Raw genomic sequence first — 10,672 nt, forward strand, 5'->3', positions numbered from 1 at the left:
ATGGCACTTAACAACAACAACAACATAGAATTGTATATAGGGATTTGGAACTGGAGGAGGGGCTTTTTGGAGACAAGAATAAAAACCCTTTGTGGTGGGCATGCGGCATGTCTGCCTTTGCCTAAATCAAATAAAGAAAACCTCACTCTCGCTAAATTGAGCACAGATTGGATTACTTGAGCATTTGTCAGTATGGACAACGTTTCCCACACTGGGAAACCCTATACAGAGTTACTATGGGTTGTAACCAACTCAACGACAATTAATAACAACAATTAATGGAAAATATTAATTTGTGTGGCTTTGAGTAGACTCAGACTCATGTAACAGAGTAGAACTGTAATCAGCAGTTCGAACCCACCAGCTGCACTGAGGGTAAAAGATGTGACAGTAGGCTTATCTAAAGATTTATGACCTTGGAAACCCTATGGTCTAGTTCTACTAAGTCCTATGTTGGTAAGTGCCATGGAGTCAATTTCGACTCATAGCAACCCTGTATGAAGTTCCCAAGGAGCAGCTGGTGGGTTTGAACTGTTAATCTTGTGGTTCACAGTCCAGTGCTGATCCTATAGCACCACACTAGGAGTCAACTAAGTCCTAGAGAGTCAATATAAGTCAGAATCACCTCAAAAGCAATGGATAAGTTTTGTTATTTAATCTTCGGAAAGCATTCGGGTCTTTCTTCCTCAGAATGGACTGGATCTCCACCATTAACCTTGTAAAGACAGTTCTGATCAACCAGTTTCATTCATTCTCCATTTCTTCTACATAAAATATCCTCTCATCCTCCACCACTATTCTTCCCACCTTTCATAATCAGGATAGAATTTACCATACTAATGGAGTCCTAGTGGGGCGCTGGGGGCCAATGCTTCAGACTGCAAAGACATTTGGACTGCCAGGTCGGTAGTTGGTTGGTGGTTCAAGCTCATGAGCCAGTCCTTGGAAACCCTATACAGGGTCCCATGAGTTGGAATCAGAATCTACTCAACTAGACGGCAGAATCAACTCGACTCCACTGCACTTAACAACATCATATTTAAGGGAGGAGCCCTGGTGAGGCGCTGTGGGTTAATGCGCCAGAGTGCAAAGCCTTTTGAATTGCAAGGTCAGCAGTTCAAGCTCAACAGCTGCTCCTCAGAAACCCTATACAGGTCACTATGGGTCGATTCAACTCTAAGCCACTAAGAACAACAATATTTAAGGGAAATTCTAATATATCAATCTGCATTATTTGGATGAGAGTTAAAAGTATACACACAATCTCCAATAAGCTAAATTGATGAATAGGTGTCCCAGAGATGTGGCACAGTAGAATAAGCACTGGACTGCTAACTGCAAGGTCAGCAGTTCAAGCCCAACAGTTGCTCCTCAAACCCTATACAGGGTCGCTATGTGTCAGAACTGAATTCACAGCACCTAACAGCAACAGCAGGAGTCCTGGTGTGGCGCGGTGTGTTAATGTGCCAGACTGAAAAGCCATTTGAACTGCAAGGTTGGCAGTTCAAGCTTACCAGCTGCTCCTCGGAAACCCTACACAGGATCACTATGTGTCGGAACTGACTCAACGGCACTTCACAACAACAACAAACAACAACAGCAGAGTCCTGGTGTGGCACTGTGGATTAATGCGCTGGACTGCAAAGTTGGTTTGAACCTCAAGGTCAGTGGTTCCAGCTCACCAGCCACTCCTCAGAAACCCTATACAGGGTCACTATGGATCGGAACTGACTCGACGGCACATAACAACAGCAACAGCAGACTGCCAACCTTTCTCAAGGTGGATTTCTCACCACTTGCCTTGTGCCCTTCTACACTGCAGCCAGACAAAGTTATTTCATATTTATACACAGCCTGTGTTTTCCTCACACTATAATTTAGCATTTGCTATTCCTTCACCTGAAAAAGCCTCCCTGCCATTGCTACATTCACACTCATGCTTTATTTACGCCAACTCATTAGCTGCTCCTCAGAAACCCTATAGAAGTTTGCTATGGGTTGGAACCTCAAGCCTTTTAGGGCAAAGACCATCTCTTACTCGTCTTTGCATTGGTCCACAGTTGCCAGCATAGTGTAGGTACTTTAATTTACAGGAATGGTTGAACAATAGAACTATGATCATACAGTACCAAGCACATATATCCTGCCCAGAATTATTCCAGTAGTCACTATCCACAGTTCTGGTAGATGATGCATTGGGCTGTTAACCACAGGGTCAGCCATCATCCACAGTAGTTTCTATCCACCCTTGTGGTGGGTTATACATTGAGCTGCTAGCTACATGATCTGCAAGCAGTGTGAATCCACCAGCTACTCCCTAGAAAAAAGATGAAGTTTTCTGCTCCCAAAAAGATTTACAGCCTCAGAAATCCTATATGGGCTACTGCCAGTTGGAACTGACTCAACAACACACAACAACAATAACAACATCCACAGCTCAGTTATTATCTTCCATCTACCCCTCATATTAAGGAGTTCTGGTAGCGTAGTGGCTACGAATCGGGCTGCGAACCTTAAGGTCAGCGATTCGAAACTACCAGCCGCTCCGCGGGAGAAAGATGAGGCTTTCTACTCCCGTAAAGATTTACACCCTCGGAAACCCTGTACAGGGTCGCTATGGGTCGGAACCGACTCGACAGCACTTAACAACAACAACAACAACAACCCCTCATATTGGACTCCTCGTGTGGTGCTGTGGGTTAATGCGCCAGACTGAAAAGCTGTTTGAACTTCAAGGTTCAATCTCACCAGCTGCTCCTTGAAAACTCTACATGAGGTCGCTGTGGGTTGGAACCGACTCGATGTCACTTAACAACAACAACCACCCCTAATGTTGGACTCCTAGTATGGCGCTATAGGATCAACTCTGGACTGCAAACCAGAAGTTCAGTAGTTCAAACCTACCAGCTGCTCCTTAGAAACCCTATGCAGGGTTTTTATGAGTCAAAACCGACTCAACAACACATAACAACAAAAAAACCCTTATATTGAGACACTAATTTCCTTAATTGCAATAATCAAATATTCATTCTAATTGGTCTGTCCTCACCTTTATCATCTGGCAAGGTTTTCTGTACACATGTGCCAAGACCATTCTTTTCCTTATATCTCCATTTACATCAATAAAATGAAAATACATTTTACAAATGCACTAAGTAGGAACAATGCAAAATGCCTTCAAGAAATAGCAGTTTCTTTCTCTTTGCTAAGTCAAGGAGAGGGGTTCATGGCCTGTCTCTCTAAACCAGTTCTGGAAAGGTAAACACTAACAACTGCCCACAATGAAAACTGAATTTCTCTGCCGCCTTTTTTACTTAGCCATGCCCAACAGGCAATCAGGAAAAAGGAGGGACATTTTCAATATCATAAATGATGAATTTTGATGGATCAGAGCAAGAAGAGATAGAGTTGATCATATTTGAAGACTGCAAAGCCCTATAAAAATAAATGCACTGTCTGAATTCAGAACACCTCAAACCAATTCTGCATTGTTGTTGCTGTTAAGTGCCACGGAGTTGGTTCCAAATCTTAGCGTCCCTGTAAAAGTTTTCCGAGGCTTTAAATCTTTATGGTAGCAGAAAGCCTCGTTTTTCTCCTACAGAGCAGCTGGCAAACTCAAATCACAGACCTTGTGGTTCACAATGCAGTTTTCTCATATGGAGCCACTGTACTCCCTATTAATGTATTAAACATGGTCACTTCTGTTTTTCTAATGATTTGTCAAAGGCATCATTGTTGTTGTTGTTGTTGTTAGGTGCCATCGAGTCGGTACCGACCCATAGTGACCTTATGCACAGCAGAACTAAACACTGCCTGATCCTGGGTCAACCTCACTACTGTTGCTACGCTTAAGTCCATCGATGCTGCCACTTGGACAATCCATCTTGTTGGGGGTCTTCCTCTTTCTCTCTGACCCTCCACCTTACCAAACCTGATATCCTTCTCCAGTGACTGGTCCCTCCTGACATCATGGGATGCTGATTAAAGCACAGAATCTAGATTCACTGTATAGGTACAAATGAATTGTACCTAGGATATCCTCAATGAATGCTAGCGCTCTTCATTCTTCAAAGGTAGCTTGCCAAGAGGCCAACAGGCCTGCTTGCCCTAAGGCAGCATTAAATTGCTGCAGTCACCAACACCCAGGATTCATTTTCATTCTTGCAAACTCAGAACTTGATCTGTCAACACTTTAGTAAGTGACACTATTGCTCCTGGCAGACTCATTAATCAAGCTTACAAAAAAATGATGCTATAACCAGAATGTTGGCTTATTATTTTACAAAGAAAACTGTCTTCAAAGGAATCAACACTCCCATTCTCTACCACTGCATTCTCTCCAAGTAGGCAAACTACCTATCTGGTTGTTTTAATGAGCCCGGAATCTGGTGAGGGGTGCTGATTGTCACTATAGTATTCTAGTATTTAACAGCATCAGGCTAGGATAGTCTCTCCCATGTTCAAATTGATTTGTAGAATAAATGCAATCCTAGTCAAAATATCAGAGTGGGTAAATAGACTCCACAGTTTATATAGAAAAGCACAGGATCTACAGTAGCCAAAGCAATTTTGAAAAAAAATGGAATCCAGTTGGAGAGCTTGTATTACCAATGATAGCAATTATTATAAATCTACAGTTATCATGAAAATGTCATGTTGGCCTAAAGATACACACAAAAATCAAAGGATCAGAAGACTCAGAAAGTTGACATAGATAGTCAACTTTTAATGATGGTGTCAAGGTTGAGGATTGCAAGGGCTACACTGTTATGAGCATCATAGGATGTTTAGCTCTACCCCAGCCTCTTCCCACTAGGTACCAATATCATCCCCAAGTTGTAACAGTCAAAAGAAGGATGGTCTTTCCTGCAAATGGCGCCTTAATTAAACATTCACTGGTTAAAAACTGAACCTTACCTCACAGCAGATAAGCAAAATGGGCCATAGACTCAAAATTTCTAGAGAAAAATATAGGAGATATTTTTGTTGGGGGTAGAGTGTAAGTATGCTGTTCTGCTCATTATGGAATATTCTATTGTACCCTTGGTCTCTACCCACTGGATACCAATTGTTGTTGTTGTTGTTAAGTGTTGTTGAGTCGATTACGACCCATAGCAACCCTGTATAGGGTTACCAAGGAGCAGCTGGTGAGCTTGAACCGCCGACCTTGCAGTTCAAATGACTTTGCAGTCTGAAGCACTAGCCCACAGCACCACACCAGGACTCCACTGGATACCAATAGTACCCTCAAATTGTAAAAATAAAGAATATCTCCAGACATTGCCTAATGTTTGTTGGGAGCAGCTGAGCCAAAGGTCCCTGACTTGGGGGTAGTTTAACCAAAGGATTGCAACTGAACAGTTGTGGTCCAGAAACTCGGGCTGCTTCCAAGTCAAGCCCCACCCCTGAGGAACTTGCAGGGCTGCCTCAGGGGACAGTAACTTGCAAGGTCTTTCCTTGTATTTTGCTGTGTGGTTCTGTTCGGCTCAGCCTGCCCAACATTCTAGCCGCCCTAATCATTGTTCCAGCTAGCTACCACAAGTTACAGTTTTCCTGATAAAGTTCCGCTTACTGCTGGCACCTTCAGTACAAGATGTTCTTATACTCCTTACCCTCCCTCAAGCACCTCCCCGTGAGCTGTGTATATAATAAACTCGCTGCCTTGGTCTGTGCCACAGTGCTGCATCCCACCTAGTCCCTACTTTTCTTATTTCACTTGTCTCTTGTGTCTTTCTTTTATTTCTCATCTCCCGTCAACCCTTGTTGTTGTTGTCAGGTGCCATCGAGTCAGAACCGACTCATAGGGACCCCATGCACAGCAGAACGAAACAATGTCCGATCCTGGGCTAACCTCACTACCACCGCCACACTTGACGCCATCAATGATGTCACCTGGCTGATCCATCTCATTGGGGGTCTTCCTCTTTTTCTCTGACCCTCCATCTTACCCAGCATGACATCCTTCTCCAGCGACTGTTCTCTCCATACAATGTGTCCAAAGTATGAGAGACGAAGCCTAGCCATCTTGGCCTCTTGCACTCTGGTTGCACTTCTTCCAAAACAGATCTATTGGTTCTTTTGGCAGTCCATGGCACTTTCAGTATTCTCCTCCAACACCACAACTCAAAGGCATCAATTCTTCTACGATCTTCCTTATTCACTGTCCAGCTTTCGCATCCATATGAGGTTATTGAAAATACCATGGCTTGGGTCAGGCTCACCTTAGTCCTCAAGCTGACATCTCTGCTCTTCAATACTTTAAAAAGTTCCTGTGCAGCACATTTGCCTAATGCAATATGTCGTCTGATCTCTTGACTGCTGCTTCCACGAGTGTTGATAGTTGATCCAAGAAGAATGAAGTCCTTGACAACCTCAATTTATTCTCCATTGATAAGAATGCTGTTTATTGGTCCAGTGGTGAGGATTTTTGTTTTCTTTACATTGAGTTGTAATCCATACATAAGGCTGTGCTCTTTGATCTTCATCAGTAAATATTTTAAGTCCTCTTCACTTTCAGCAAGCAAGGTTGTATCATCTGCATATCTCAGGTTGTTAATGAGTTCCTCCAATCCTGACTCCATGTGTTCCTTCATAGAACCCAGCTTCTCGTATTATTTGCTCAGCATACATATTGAACAAGAATGGTGAAAGAACACAACCCTGTCGCACACCTTTCCCAATTTTAAAACATTCAATGTTCCCATGCTCTGTTCGAACAACTGCCTCTTGGTCCAGGTACAGATTTCTCAGAAGTACAGTAAAACCCTACTCGGGTTTAATCTCTCTATGCGGGTCACGGAGTATAGTTAATTGTCGGTCGCTGTAGTTGGCCCCAGCAAAGGTTCCCAGTAAAGAACCATTGGCTAAATCAGTGATTTCTTAGATAGGGCAGAACAAACATGATGTATTTTAAAAATTGATAAACTGAACTTCATTACATTAAAAAAATTATTTGCCCTTCAAAGAATACTGTTAAGAGTATACAGTACACATGCAGGGAGAAAATGTTTTTAGGAGAAATAGATGAATGATAGAGAACCAAAATATATAAGGAATGCTTGCTTACAGCTCAGCAGTAAGAAAAAAATTGAACAAATCCTTCATCCAAGAAAATGTTGTAGTTGTGTTGTTTAGTGCTGTCAAGTTGGTTCCAACCCATGGTGACCTTGTATAGGTTCAAACTGACCTTGCGGTCAGTTATCCTATAGTGCCACAGCAGGACTTCATACAAATGACAAAGAAGCCTGGTTGTGGCTCCTTGAGTGGTAGACAAACTACTATAATACCATACAGTGGAACAGGTTTGGAATCTGCTTTTTTGAATCTTGTTGTAAATCCACCCTTTAGGCTGCCAGGGAAAATTGTTAACGGGGAGGTGTCTCACCAGAGATACTCTGCTATAAAACCACCCAAAGGCAAGTGGAAAGGAGAGCTGGGAAATTTGGTAACCATAGGGTTCTGCTGGCCGCCATGTGTACTGCCGAGGCCAGACACTAGGGGATCTGTGCTACAGGAAGTGTGTGTGCACAAGAATCAGGAAGAAAAAGTCTTTTCTCCTGCAATGTCTGTCTGTGGAATGCTTGCTTCAAATCTTCAGTGCCAAAAGGCAAAGGGAAACTAAAGACTAAGAGTCATTTTCACAGAGCAGGCAAAAAAGATGAATTTACAGTTGAGTCAATAAAGCAATAACTGGCATTTAAGTGTTTACCTAGCAGATGTGAAAGTAAACATCCACAAAAAGACACAAGAATGTCCACAAAACACACACAAAAGCAGTCTTATCCATAATAGCCTAAAACTGAAAACAGCTCAGATGTCCAGCAATGGGAGAATGGAGTGATATTCCATCATGTTGTACATTCACATAATGTACAATGTCAGCATTACACATTTGAATATTAATCTTAAAAGCATTATGCTGAGTGAAAGAAGTTGTATAACAGTGTTTAATTCCATTTATATGGCATTCTACAACAGTATAAACTATTCTACAGTTAGGGACTGGTGAGAATTTACTGGGAAGGGTCCTGAGGGAATTTTCGGATCTGATAGTAATGTCTTGTGTACTGATAGGAGTTTGCCTTACACAGATGTCTGCATTTGTCAGACTTGATGAGTGGCTAATGGGTTTGAACTGCCTATTGCTTGATTAACAGCTGAGTGCTTGATCAGATATTCTTGAAGAAGGTTGTTGAATTGGTTCTGACCCATAGCGATCCTGTATAGGGTTTCCAAGGAGCAGCTGGTGAACTTGAAGCGCCGACATTGCAATTCAAACTGACTTTACAGTCCAGCACATAAACCCACAGTGTCACACCAGGACTCCTCTTGAAGAATAGATAAACAAAAAAACCAAATCCACTGTCATCGACTTAATGCTGACTCATAGTGACCCTGTATAGGGTTTGCAACAGCACATCAATTGGGAACTGCCAGAAATTCAAGTTGGATTCAGAAAAGGATGTGGAGCTGGGGATACTGTTCCACTGCTGAAGCCAGATGGATCTTGGCTAGAAGCAGCCAGAAAGATATTTACTTGTGGTTTCTTGTTTATGCAGAGGTTTGTGACTGTGTAGATAATGACAAACATTGGGAAGAATGGTATTCCGAAACACTTAATTGTGTTCATGAGGAACTTGTATTTAGACCAAGCACAGTCATTCAAATAAAACAAAGGGATACTGAATCAGGAAAGGTAAGCATCAGAGTGTATCCTTTCACCATACTTATTAAACCTGCATCCTGAACAAATAAGGACCCCTGGTGGCAAAATGAATTACAAGCTGGACTGTTAACTTCAAGGTAAGTAGTTTCAATCTCCACAGGAGAAAGATTTACAGGCTCAGAAACCCTGCACAGGGTTACTATGAGTAGAAAGCAACTCAGTGGCACACAGCCACCACCAACCACCAAGCTAAACAAACAATCTGAGAAACTGGATGATGTGAAGAAGGGTGGGGCATCAGGATTGGAGAAAGACTCTAGCAACCTGCAATACACAGAAGATATAACCTTACTTGCTGAAAGCGAAGAAGACTTAAAATACTCATGAAGATCAAAGACCACAGCCTTTGGTAAGGGTTGCACCCGAATGTCAAGAAAACAAAAATCCTGGACCAAAAAATGTTTTTGTAGTTAAGTGTTGTCAAGGCAGTTCTGACCCATAGCAACCCTGTGTAGGGTTTCCGAGGACCAGCTGGTGAGTTTGAACCGCCAGACGTTGCGGTTCAAACCAACCTTGTGCCCAATGCATTACTCCACAGCATCATATCGACCCTGTATAGGGTTTCCAAGGAGTGGCTAGTGGGTTTGTACCACTAACCTTGTGGCTAGAATTCCAATGCTTATGTTATAGCACCACACCAGGACTCCTATAATAGCATCATGATAAATGGAGAAAAGATTGAAACGGTCAAAGACTTCATTTGCAACATTCATGGGAGTAGCAGTCAAGAAACCAAACAATGTATTGCATTAGGCACATCTTCAAAAGACCTCTAAAATGTTAAAAAGCCAAGATATCAGTTTGAGGATTATTGTGAGCCTGACGAAAGACATGGTGCTTTCAGTCACCTAAGGAGCTCTGGTAGCATATTGGTTACAAGTTGGGCTGCTAAACTCAAGTTCAGCAGTTCAAAACTACTAGATGTTATGCTGGAGAAAGATGAGGCTTTCTGTCAGCCTTGGAAATCCTGTTGTGAGAAACATTGTCCATACCAACAAACGCTCAAGTAATCCAATCTGTACTCATTTTAGCAAGAGTGAGATAGAGTTTTCTTTATTCGATTATGCAAAATTGGGCACCCAACCCAATAGACACAGGCAGTTGGGCCACACGGCTGACCCACAACAACAACAACAACAACAATATATCCCTAGGTGTGAATCAACAACCTATGTCTGGTCTAGCAATTTCATGTGTCCTTTATTCCAGAAGATGGACCGGCTTGAGATTTTCTCAAATTATGAATAAGAAAATAAAGGGTTAAGTGGAAGCAGTAGAAAAGCTTATTTTGGTGAGGGTGGTTGAAGACTGACTTATAGAAAATGTGGCATTTAATCAGAAACCTGAATCAAGTGATAGAACAACCTATGCAAAGAATGGGGATCCAGGATGAAGTTGTCAGGCACAGGGTGTAACTACCTCAAAGGCCTTGAGCCAAGAAAGAAAGTTTACCTGAGCAACTCCAGCTGAGGGAACTAAGGCTCTATTGTGTGGAGGGAAACCCCCATGAGATCTGAGCAGAGACTTCCGGTACAATCTGAAACCTCCTGTTAATTACATGTAGAGTGTACTGAGAGGGGAATTGTGGTAGTGGTGGTTATATGCCTTGGAGTCGGTTCCGACTCACAGCGACCCTGTACAGGGTTTCCGAGGCTGTAAATCTTTACATTTAACGGAGCAGAAAGCCTCAACTTTCTCCTGCGGAACTGCTGCTAGTTTCGAACTGCTGACCTTGAGGTTAGCAGCCCGACTCGCAACCACTACACTACCAGAGCTGGAAAGCCAGCCTAGATACAGGTGATGGTTGTGAAACCACAGGAGGAAACCCAGACAGCTTCTATACATTGCTTGCATGAAAATAAAATTCAGAAGGCAACTTTCCAAACCGCCGGGGTTACGCGGGACTCATTGAACTAGAGCAATTCACATTTTTGCATTATGCAGTAT

Source organism: Chrysochloris asiatica, unplaced genomic scaffold (genome assembly GCF_000296735.1).
Source record: "Chrysochloris asiatica unplaced genomic scaffold, ChrAsi1.0 scaffold00147, whole genome shotgun sequence".
In the NCBI taxonomy this organism is placed as follows: Eukaryota; Metazoa; Chordata; class Mammalia; order Afrosoricida; family Chrysochloridae; genus Chrysochloris; species Chrysochloris asiatica.